Consider the following 9,510-nt stretch of genomic DNA (forward strand, 5'->3'; position numbering starts at 1 on the left):
TTGCCCTGTCCCTTAGGATTCTACGACCTCCGTCGTTCCTCTTTGCTTCTATTGCTGCTAAGCCTAGAGTTCAGGTCCTTATTACTTCTCCCCTCGGTTATATAAATAGTCTCCTCGTGGATTGTTCTCTTTATTTTCTCTCAGTCTCCCCAAAGCACTACACCCATCTTGTCACTCCTTCAGTGGCTTCTCCCTTCTTAATAAAATTTGAAATCCTTAGTCGTATAGTGAAGGCTTTCCTTGAGCAGGTCTCTGCCTATCTGAACAGCCGTATCTACAACTGCTCCTCTTCACACATCGAAAAACCAGATTTGTGAAAACCAGTGCTGGTCAGTAGTGAGGGTGGTAAAAATATATATTTTATTTAGTACTATTGCAATAGAGGAAAAGAGACCTCTGTATAGACCTGGGCTCATGTCCGAATACAGCTGGTCAAGTGGGGATTTACAGCTGAGGGGCAAGGTAGGGGTCAGTGGATGGAAAATTTCTAAGAGAAAAAAAACATCAGGGTAAGAAGGATTTTGGTTAAACTGACCTAACAGGATTCTTGCTGAAGAAGGGCCGGGGTGAGTAGATCCCACCGTGGGGTGACGGTGGAGGATGAAGGACTGTTGGCAAACTGACTTCTCAGAGTTCTTGCTAAACCTAGATTTATGAGGAAACGCACAGAAGGGCCGAGGAGAAGGTTCAGGATCCTGAGTTTGGTTTGGTCAAGCAAAGAGGCTTTGTCCCATCAAGTAGCAAGATGATAATGGCCCATCCACACCTTACGATCATGCCCACGAGTTTGTTCACTCACGGTGTTCCCACATCCTGCTGGGGCTACCCACATTCAATCAATAAAAATCAGAGTTCAAGAGGGCCTTAGAAACCATCTTCAACCTCCTGCTCCATGCAGAAGCTCAGCGGTAGCCCTGACAGATGACCATCCATTCTCTCCTGCACTGTCTTCAGGATGAGAGGCTCCTTGCTGTACCCAGTAGAAAGGCAGGCTGTTCCCCTGTTGAATGTTCTCACTGCTAGAGGTTCATCTGAGCTGAATTCTGCCTCCTTAAGTTTCTGCCTCCATGGTTAGCTTCTGGTTTTGCCTCTCATCTGTGAAATGAGAAGGATGGGCAAGATTTCCAAGGACATTATCTAGCATAAAAGCAGTTTCATTTCCAGTGCCCCTCACCCATTCTGAGTCCTGTCTGTTCTTGAGATCCAGCTCTGTTCTGAGAACGCATATTATGTGGTAAGTTTCCAAGTAAGGGAAAACCCTGGTTTTACCTGAACATGTCAGCTGAGAGGAGTAGGAACCACGGAGTGGTAGTGGAGAAGAAAATCTTAATATTTTTAAAAAATAAATTGTTTATGGAGCTTAAATTTTTTAATCTCCTTCAAAAAAAAAGGAAAGCCCAGTCAGGTGTATTATTTTAAATATGCCAGTAATGAAGAACTGAAGATTTCAAAATGAATAAAAAATTACATGGACTAGGGGCACCTGGCTGGCTCAGTTGGTAGAGCATGCAACTGTTGATCTCGGGGTCATAGGTTCAAGCCCCACCCTGGGTGTAGAGCTTACTTTAAAAAAAAATTACATGGACTATTTTTTACATAAACATGGTCACCAGAGTGGTTTCTTCTCCACAAGCATATTTTTCTTTGTATATTTCCTACTTTGGCTGCTGACATCATCCACTTCCCAGTCAACCAAGCCAGAAACCTGGGAATTGTTCTGGATGCGTTGTTTCTCTGCATCTACCCACCGCCCCACCTCCACTTGTCAGGCGTATCCAGCCCATCCCGTGTTGCACACCCTCGACTCCCAGGTTGGCCTGGGCTGTCCTTACTTAGCTCGTTCTGGGACTCTGGCCCCAGCCTTACAGAAGTCTCTCTGCTTCCAGAGCCTTGCTCCTCAGTCCATTCTTCATCCTCTGCATGAGCTCTCTCTCTAAAATGCCAAGCATGTGACACCATCACCGAGACCTTCCAGTGGCCCCTCTCGTTCTTAGGCCAGTAACCATTTCTTTATGGAGAAGCAGGCTTCTCATTTCCTAGTCCTGCCTCCTTCCTCGCCCTGCCTCCTAGCACACTTGTTTATTTGTTTGTTTTAAAGATCTTATTTATTTGACAGAGTACGAGCAGGGGGAGTGGCAGGCAGAGGGAGGAGGAGAAGCAGGCTCTCTGCTGAGCAGGGAGCCCGACATGGGGCTCTATCGCAGGATCCCGGGATCATGACCTGAGCCGAAGGCAGACGCTTAACCGACTGAGCCACCCAGGCGCCCCTCCTAGCACACTTCTTACACCAAGTCCCTCCCCCACCCCCCCCCACATACTTGACCCTGGAGCCATGCAAAACCACGGTTAGGGTTATGGGGACACACATGCTGTTTCATGCCTCTGTGCCTTTGCATATGCTCTTCCTGCTTCCTGAACGCCCTCCCCACCTCGTCCACCTGACAAAATCCTGTTCACCTTTGCCAACCTCCTCGTGAGCTTCACCTTTTCTGTGGAACCTTGCCAGGGATCGTGCCCGTGCCCTTCCTGCGAGCTACCTCTGTGTCTTGTGTGTCCTTTCCTTCTTGTGCTTACTCATTTGTTCATATATCGGACTCCCTCACTGAGGTGAGTTTTCCCCTACATTTTCACACTTTTCTACCACAAACAAGAATTGCGTTCTTAATCAGAAAATAATAAATACTAAGAAAAAGAAAATAGGGGCACCTGGGTGGTTCAGTTGGTTGAGCGACTGACTTGATTTCAGCTCAGGTCGTGATCTCAGGGTTGTGAGACTGAGCCCCTCCCCCCAACAGGCTCAGCAGGGAGTCTGCTGGAGAGTCTCCCTCTCCCTCTGCCCCCCCCCAAATAAATCTTTAAAAAGAAAGAAAATAAAGTAGCAAGAAGTAACATCCATTGAGCACTTACTCTGTATCAGGCATTGTTCTAAGCACTTTATATGTTACCTAATTCAATCCTCATCACAATTCCATGATGGTAGGTACTATTATTGTCCCCATTTCTATTCCCTTCAGGAAAGAAGGAAGGAAGGAGAGAGAGAGGGGGACCCCTCCAGGCACGCAGTAAATGGCACAATGAGGGACAAAGGTGTTTGGAGCCTCCAGCTGGGGCTTCATCTCCTTATCACTCTCCCCAGACCACCAGAGGGAACCACCCCCGCCCCTGCCCTCCTTCAAGGCCCCTCTCCTCCCACCGGTCCCTGATGCTCTTCAGTGGCAGTTCTGCAAGTCCTGGGAGGCAGGAAGCCTGTATGGTTAATATGAGACAAGACACCGGCAGAGGTACCGAGATCATGAGGGCTCGTCTTTCTTGACTGCTGACCTCCGTGCTAGCATGTGTGGTCTTCACAGCAGTCATAGACGCTGGGAGTCCTTCTAATATCCCTATTTCGCAGATGAGAAAACCGAGGCCCACAGTGGTTAAGTAACTTGCCTGACATTACAGAGTTAATAAGTAGTGGAGCAGGAATTCGGACCCAGGCAGCCTGGCTCCAGAGCCTGGGCTCTTTTTTTTTTTTTTTTAATTTTATTTATTTGACAGAGAGAGACACAGCGAGAGAGGGAACACAAGCAGGGGGAGCGGTAGAGGGAGAAGCAGGCTTCCCACCGAGCAGGGAGCCCGATGCGGGGCTCGATCCCAGGACCCTGGGACCATGACCTGAGCCGAAGGCAGATGCTTAACGACTGAGCCCCCCGGCGCCCCTGGAGCCTGGGCTCTTAATGACACCACTCCAGTATCTACAAGTGAAATGGGGGAACTCAAAAAAAGTTTGCTTGTGTTGTGCCTGGGAAGATGCGAGGCACATAGCAGCCACAGAAGGCTTTGTTGAGGAAGTGGCGTTAAAGCTCAGTTGAAATCGTGGACAGGTGAAACAGAGATAACCATTTCTCTTTTCATGCCAAACATGTGACTTCTCTTTCCCTCAAGACGCCATCATATTCCTCCAGAATTCCTCTGTGTGGTACGATACTTAAGACTGTGTGGGCAGGTAGAAATCATTAAGACAAAACTATTTAGCCAGAAACGTGCACGACCCCTGGCACCCCTCCCCTCATTCCTTTCGGCTTCATCACGGTATGGACACCAGGCTGGAAAGTACAGTGAAAAGGAACTTTCGATCGTCTCTTCTGTAGGAAGAAGCTGATGCACCGTCAGAATCATAAACAGTAACTAGTGACCAACAAAAAACTTTTCAAGCTACTTACATCACCTGTCTTTTACCTGAATTGAAAATATAATTTTTTTTTTTAGTAATACTTATCTGCTCTAATTACACCACAGAAAAACCATACCACAGCAGCGGCATGGGACTCTTCATGTCTCACACGTGTTCAGGAACTGTCATGGTGCCCTGTCATGGATTTCCATCGCCTATCCCACGGAGCTAGCATTAAGGGCCTGTGAGCTCACCAGCCCCCGCCAGGACCCACCATGCAGCATCTTCTCTCATGGGCACGCCACTTACTCTCCACCGTCCTGCCTTTGCTGATGCTGTTCCCTCTGTTTGCAATGTCCCTCCCTCCTTCCCTGATTGCTAAAATCCGAGTATGTTAATATGGGGGGAAGGCATTCTAAGCGGGAGGACAGTAGCAGCACTGGGCTCCTGGAGAGGAATGTGCTTGCCACATTCCAGGACCAGTGAGGGCATTTGCGGTCTAGGAAGGGCTCTGCATTCTGAAAGTCAGGTCCTAACATGTGAGGGGGTTTTCTCATACAGAATCCTTGATCCTTAATCCAGTTGAAATTCTGATAAAAAATTTGGCTACCCTTAATACGCACAAGGGTAACTGATGGTACGAATCTTTTCATGTCAAGCCACATCCGACCCGCACAGACAGCCTCTACTAAGAACAGCATGTGGGGGGCGCCTGGGTGGCTCAGTCGGTTAAGCATCTGCCTTCAGCTCAGGTCGTGATCTCGGGGTCCTAGGATCGAGCCCCACATCAGGCTCCCTGCTGAGTGGGGAGTCTGCTTCTCCCTCTCCCTCTGCACCTCTGCCCACTTGTGCTCTGTCTCTCTCAAATAAATAAATCTTAAAAAAAGAAGAAGAAGAAAAAGCAGCACCTGGGGTGCCCAGGTGGCCCAGTTGCTTAAGCGACCGGCTCTCGATTTTGGCTCAGCTCATGATCTCAGGGTCGTGAGATCGAGCCCTGCATTGGGCTCTGCACTCAGTGTGGAGTGTGCTTGAGATTCTCTCCCTCTGCCCCTCTCCCTGCTTGAGCTCTGTGTCTGAAAAAAAAAGCAGCCTGTGTAGACATCCAGGGTCCAGGGTTCTCCTCAGCGTTAATCCCCCACTGCTCCACCAATGCTCGCCCCTTGGCAAAGGCTCTGTATGCCTTATACTCCCTTAATTGCTTGCTTGCTTGGGTTTATTTGAGCATGTGTTTTTATTCTTATTATTTTTTAAAGATTTATTTATTTACTTGACAGAGAGCACAAGCCAGGGGGAGCAGCAGGCTCCCTACTGAGCAGGGAGCCCGATGCGGGGCTCAATCCCAGGACCCTGGGATCATGACCCGAGCTGAAGCAGATGCTTAACTGACTCAGCCACCCAGGTGCCCCTGGGCATGTGTTTTTAAATACCAACTGTATTATAATCCATACACCACACAATTTACCCATTTGAAGGGTACAATTCAGTGGTTTTTAGTATTCAGAGTTGTGCAGCATCACCATAATCAATTTGAGAGCATTTTCACCACCCCAAAAAGAGACCCCATACCCTTTGGCAGTCACTCCCGACCCCCTAATTCCCTCAGCCCCTGGTGACTACCAGTCTACTGTCTGTCTCTCTGGATTTGCCTATCCTGGACATTTCACGTGAATGGGATCACCATAGCACAATACGTGGCCTGTTGTGTCTGGCTTCTTTCGCTCCTCAGGACGATGTCAAGCTTTGTTCCTGTATGTTGCCGCTTGAATCTATACTTCATCCTTTTTAATAGCTGAATAGCGCTCAATTGTATGCATTTACCAGTCTGTTCATTCTTTTCATCCATTGGGGGGCATTTGGGTTGTTGCCACGTTTGGGCTATTAGGAATAATGCATGATGAACATTGTGTACCAGCTTTTGTCTGGACGTATGTTTTCATTTCTCTTGGGTATATATACTCAAGATAGGAATTTCTGGGTCAAATGCTTTATTTAACCTTCTGAGAGAATGCCAGATGGTCCTCCCAAGTGGTTGTCCCATGTCACATGCTCGCCAGCAGTTATAGGCTTCTGATTTCTCTGTATCCTCAACGACACTTGTCACTATCCTTTTTATTATCGCAGTTCTACTGGACGCAAAGTGGTCTCACTGTGGTTTGATTTGCATTTCTCTGTTGGCTAGTGATGGTGGGCATCTTTCCACTTGCTTTGTATATCTTTTTTTTTCTAAGGATTTTATTTATTTATTTGAAAGAGAGAGCACAAGCGGGGCGGGGGGCAAGGGGCAGAGGGAGAGGAAGAAGCAGACTCCCTGCTGAGCGGGGAGCCCAACACAGGGCTCAATCCCAGGACCCTAAGATCATGACCTGAGCCAAAGGCAGATGCTTAACTGACTGAGCCACCCAGGTGCCCCCATTTATATGTCTTTTTTGGAGAAATGTCTATTCAGACCCTTTGTCTGTCTTTTAATTGGTTGGCTTTTTATTATTGAGTTGTAGGATATGTTCTAGGTGTAAGCCTTATCAAATATGCCTGATTTACAAAAATTTTCTACCATTCTATAGGTTCTCCTTTTACTTTTTTTTTTTTTAAAGATTTTATTTATTTATTTGACAGAGAGAAACACAGCGAGAGAGGGAACACAAGCAGGGGAGTGGGAGAGGGAGAAGCAGGCTCCCTGCTGAGCAGGGAGCCCAGTGCGGGGCTCCATCACAGGACCCTGGGATCATGACCTGAGCCGAAGGCAGACGCTTAAGGACTGAGCCACCCAGGCACCCCGTCCTTTTACTTTCTTAATGGTGTCCTTTGAAGCCAGAAGGTTTTAATTTTGGTGATGTCCAGTTTGTCCATTTATCTTTTGGTTCCTTATGCTTTGGGTGTCTGTATTAGTTAGGGTTCTCCAGAAAAAAAGAAACAATAGGATATAGAGAGATACAGAAGAGGGGATTTATCATGGGAAATGGCTCATGCAATTGCGGAGGTCGAGCTATGCCATGATATTCTACTTGCAAGCTCTACAACCAGAAAAGCTCATGGAATAATTCAGTCCGGGTCCAAAGGGCTGGTGTAATTCCCGGAGTCTGAAGACCTGAGAAGCAAGGACAGCCCCGATGTCAGAGGGCAGAGGATGGATGAGAGGGAGGGAGGGAAGAAAGGGAGAGAGGCAATGCACCTGTTCTCTGCTTTTTGATTCTGTTGAGGCCCTCAGCCGACAGGATGATGCCTGCTCACATTGGTGAGGGCAGATCTTCTTTACTCAGTCTGTCTGAATGCTAATCCCTCCGTAACCACCCTCACAGACACACCCAGAAACAATGTCTTACCAGCTCTCTGGGCATCCCTTAGCCCAGTCACATTGCCATGTAAAATTAACCATCCTGGTGTCCTATCTAAGAAACTGTTGCTGGTGGCAATGTAAAATGGTACAGCCATCCTGGAAAAGTTTGGCCGTTCTGTAGGGGTTCCACGAATCTATACATGTGCTAAAATTAATAGAACTGGAAAAGAGAAGAAAAACTGCGCGATCATTTAAAAAATTTTTTTTTCTTTAAAGATTTTATTTATTCATGAAAGACAGGGAGAGAGAGAGACAGAGGCAGAGGCAGAGGCAGAGGGAGAAGCAGGCTTCCCGCTGAGCAAGGGCCCAATGCGGGGCTGGATCCCAGGGCCCGGGATCATGACCTGAGCCGAAGGCAGACGCTTAACCGACTGAGCGACCCAGGCGCCCTCATTTTAAAACATTTAAAAATTTAAAGTAACTACCTCATGGATTGTTGAGTAGACAAAATAATGTATGTGCGGTGCAGGAAAGAGTGCGCTTGACGTGCTCCCGATGTTCCCGGGCAGGCTGATGTGGTGAGCCAGGAATCACGTTCATGGGAAAGGCGGGGCTGGCAGGCAGGGGAGGTGGCTTGGGAGGCCCTGGGAGGGGCTGATCAGAGGGGTACCGAGCAGGGGATGGGGACCCGCGGAGCCCGCGGAGCCTGCAGGCGTGGGGAACCTGGGGACAGGTGCGCCAGCCCTCCCCTGCCAGACCGGCCTGCAGCCCCGCGGGGCCGGGGGTGGGAGCGGTGGTGGTGGTGGGGGGTTTGTATGCCCCGCCCAGCAATACCCGCCCCCCCCCCCGCCCTCCCCGGCCCCCCCCACCCCCCCGTCCGGGCAGTGCAGGGACTCACGCCTCTGGCCCCTCCGACCTCGCGGGGCTGCCGACTGTGGCTCCGGCTCCCCTGGAGCACAGCTAGCTTTCTGGGTCCCATGACCCCCCGACGCTGCCCAGGGAGGATCAGGAGGTTGGGGGCGGGGCCTGCAATGCTCAGGTTCCTTACACATCCCACCCCCACCCGAGGGTGATTTCGATGCACAACCAAGTTTGGGAACCCCGACTTAAATCCTCTTTCCGGTCAGTTGGCAATCCACAAGGTGGATGCCCCCGTGGAGGTGGGAAAGCACAGTGTGCTCGCTTTCCTGGCCAATTAATCCAGTCCTTTCCCTGCCGCTGCACCCCCTTTGTAGACGTTACCGGACCCCTGAGTCCCAGCGGCCAGAGACTGGGAGCTCCCTCTCTCAACCCGTCACCTTAGGGCCAGACAAGCTGGCTTACATGCTGGCAGTGGGCCAGGTGGGGGTCACAGCAGCAGAGAAGAGAGGCTGAGGCTGAGAGGCCCGCTGGGGTGAACAGCAGGATTTGCCGGTTCTCTAACCACTGAAGTAAACTCACCAAAGCAGGAAGACTGGCTCCGCTGGCCAATGTGGCGTCCCTGAGGGGAAACCAGGCTGCAGGGCGGAGAGAGGGGCGTCTTTCATGGTGGAGAAACCCAGGTGGGCTGATCCCCGCTGGAGAGGGTCTGTGGACCAGCTGTGTAGGGGAAGGAGGGCAGGTGGCCAAGGAGAGGGTGCCCCCAGGAGAATAGCAGGAGACCCCCGTTAGGATCAGACGGGAAAGGGCCCTTCATGGCAAGCTGAGGACTGGCTCACTTTCCCCCCAGGTAACAGGAAGTCAAAGGAGGTTTACAAGCAAGTTGATTCTGTGAAAACCACAAGGGTGCTTGGCTGTAGCTGAGTACCAAGATACAACGGGCCTGACCACAAAGCCACTGGGGTCTGAGGCTGTGGGGGTACAGTGTGGGAGGTGAGAGTCCCCCTCCACCCCGGGAGGGACAAGTGGGGAGAATCACGCTTGGTTTGGCCGCCAGGCTCGGAGGGCATGGGGGCTGGGAAGCAGCAGAGGCTGGCGGGTGCTCATGGAAAACCGGGAAGGGCTATGCCGGGGAGAGGGGACCAAGGCGGGACAGGGTCAGCAGCCAGGAGGCGAAGCTGCTGAGAGACAGGTTTGGGCCAAGGGTCACGTTGTCGGGAGG

General features: G+C 50.3%; 1 long non-coding RNA gene across 1 annotated transcript; it reads right to left on the reverse strand.

Annotated features, from left to right (window-relative positions):
- Positions 1-343: 343 nt before the first annotated feature.
- On the reverse strand, positions 344-9,130 carry LOC144382213 (uncharacterized). The gene is made up of 2 exons (XR_013448698.1): positions 8,871-9,130; positions 344-1,095 (listed from the first exon to the last, which is right to left on the reverse strand). It is a non-coding gene; the product is annotated as an uncharacterized LOC144382213 (long non-coding RNA).
- Positions 9,131-9,510: the final 380 nt, after the last annotated feature.

The sequence above is a fragment of the Halichoerus grypus genome, chromosome 6, assembly GCF_964656455.1.
Source record: "Halichoerus grypus chromosome 6, mHalGry1.hap1.1, whole genome shotgun sequence".
Classification (NCBI taxonomy): Eukaryota; Metazoa; Chordata; class Mammalia; order Carnivora; family Phocidae; genus Halichoerus; species Halichoerus grypus.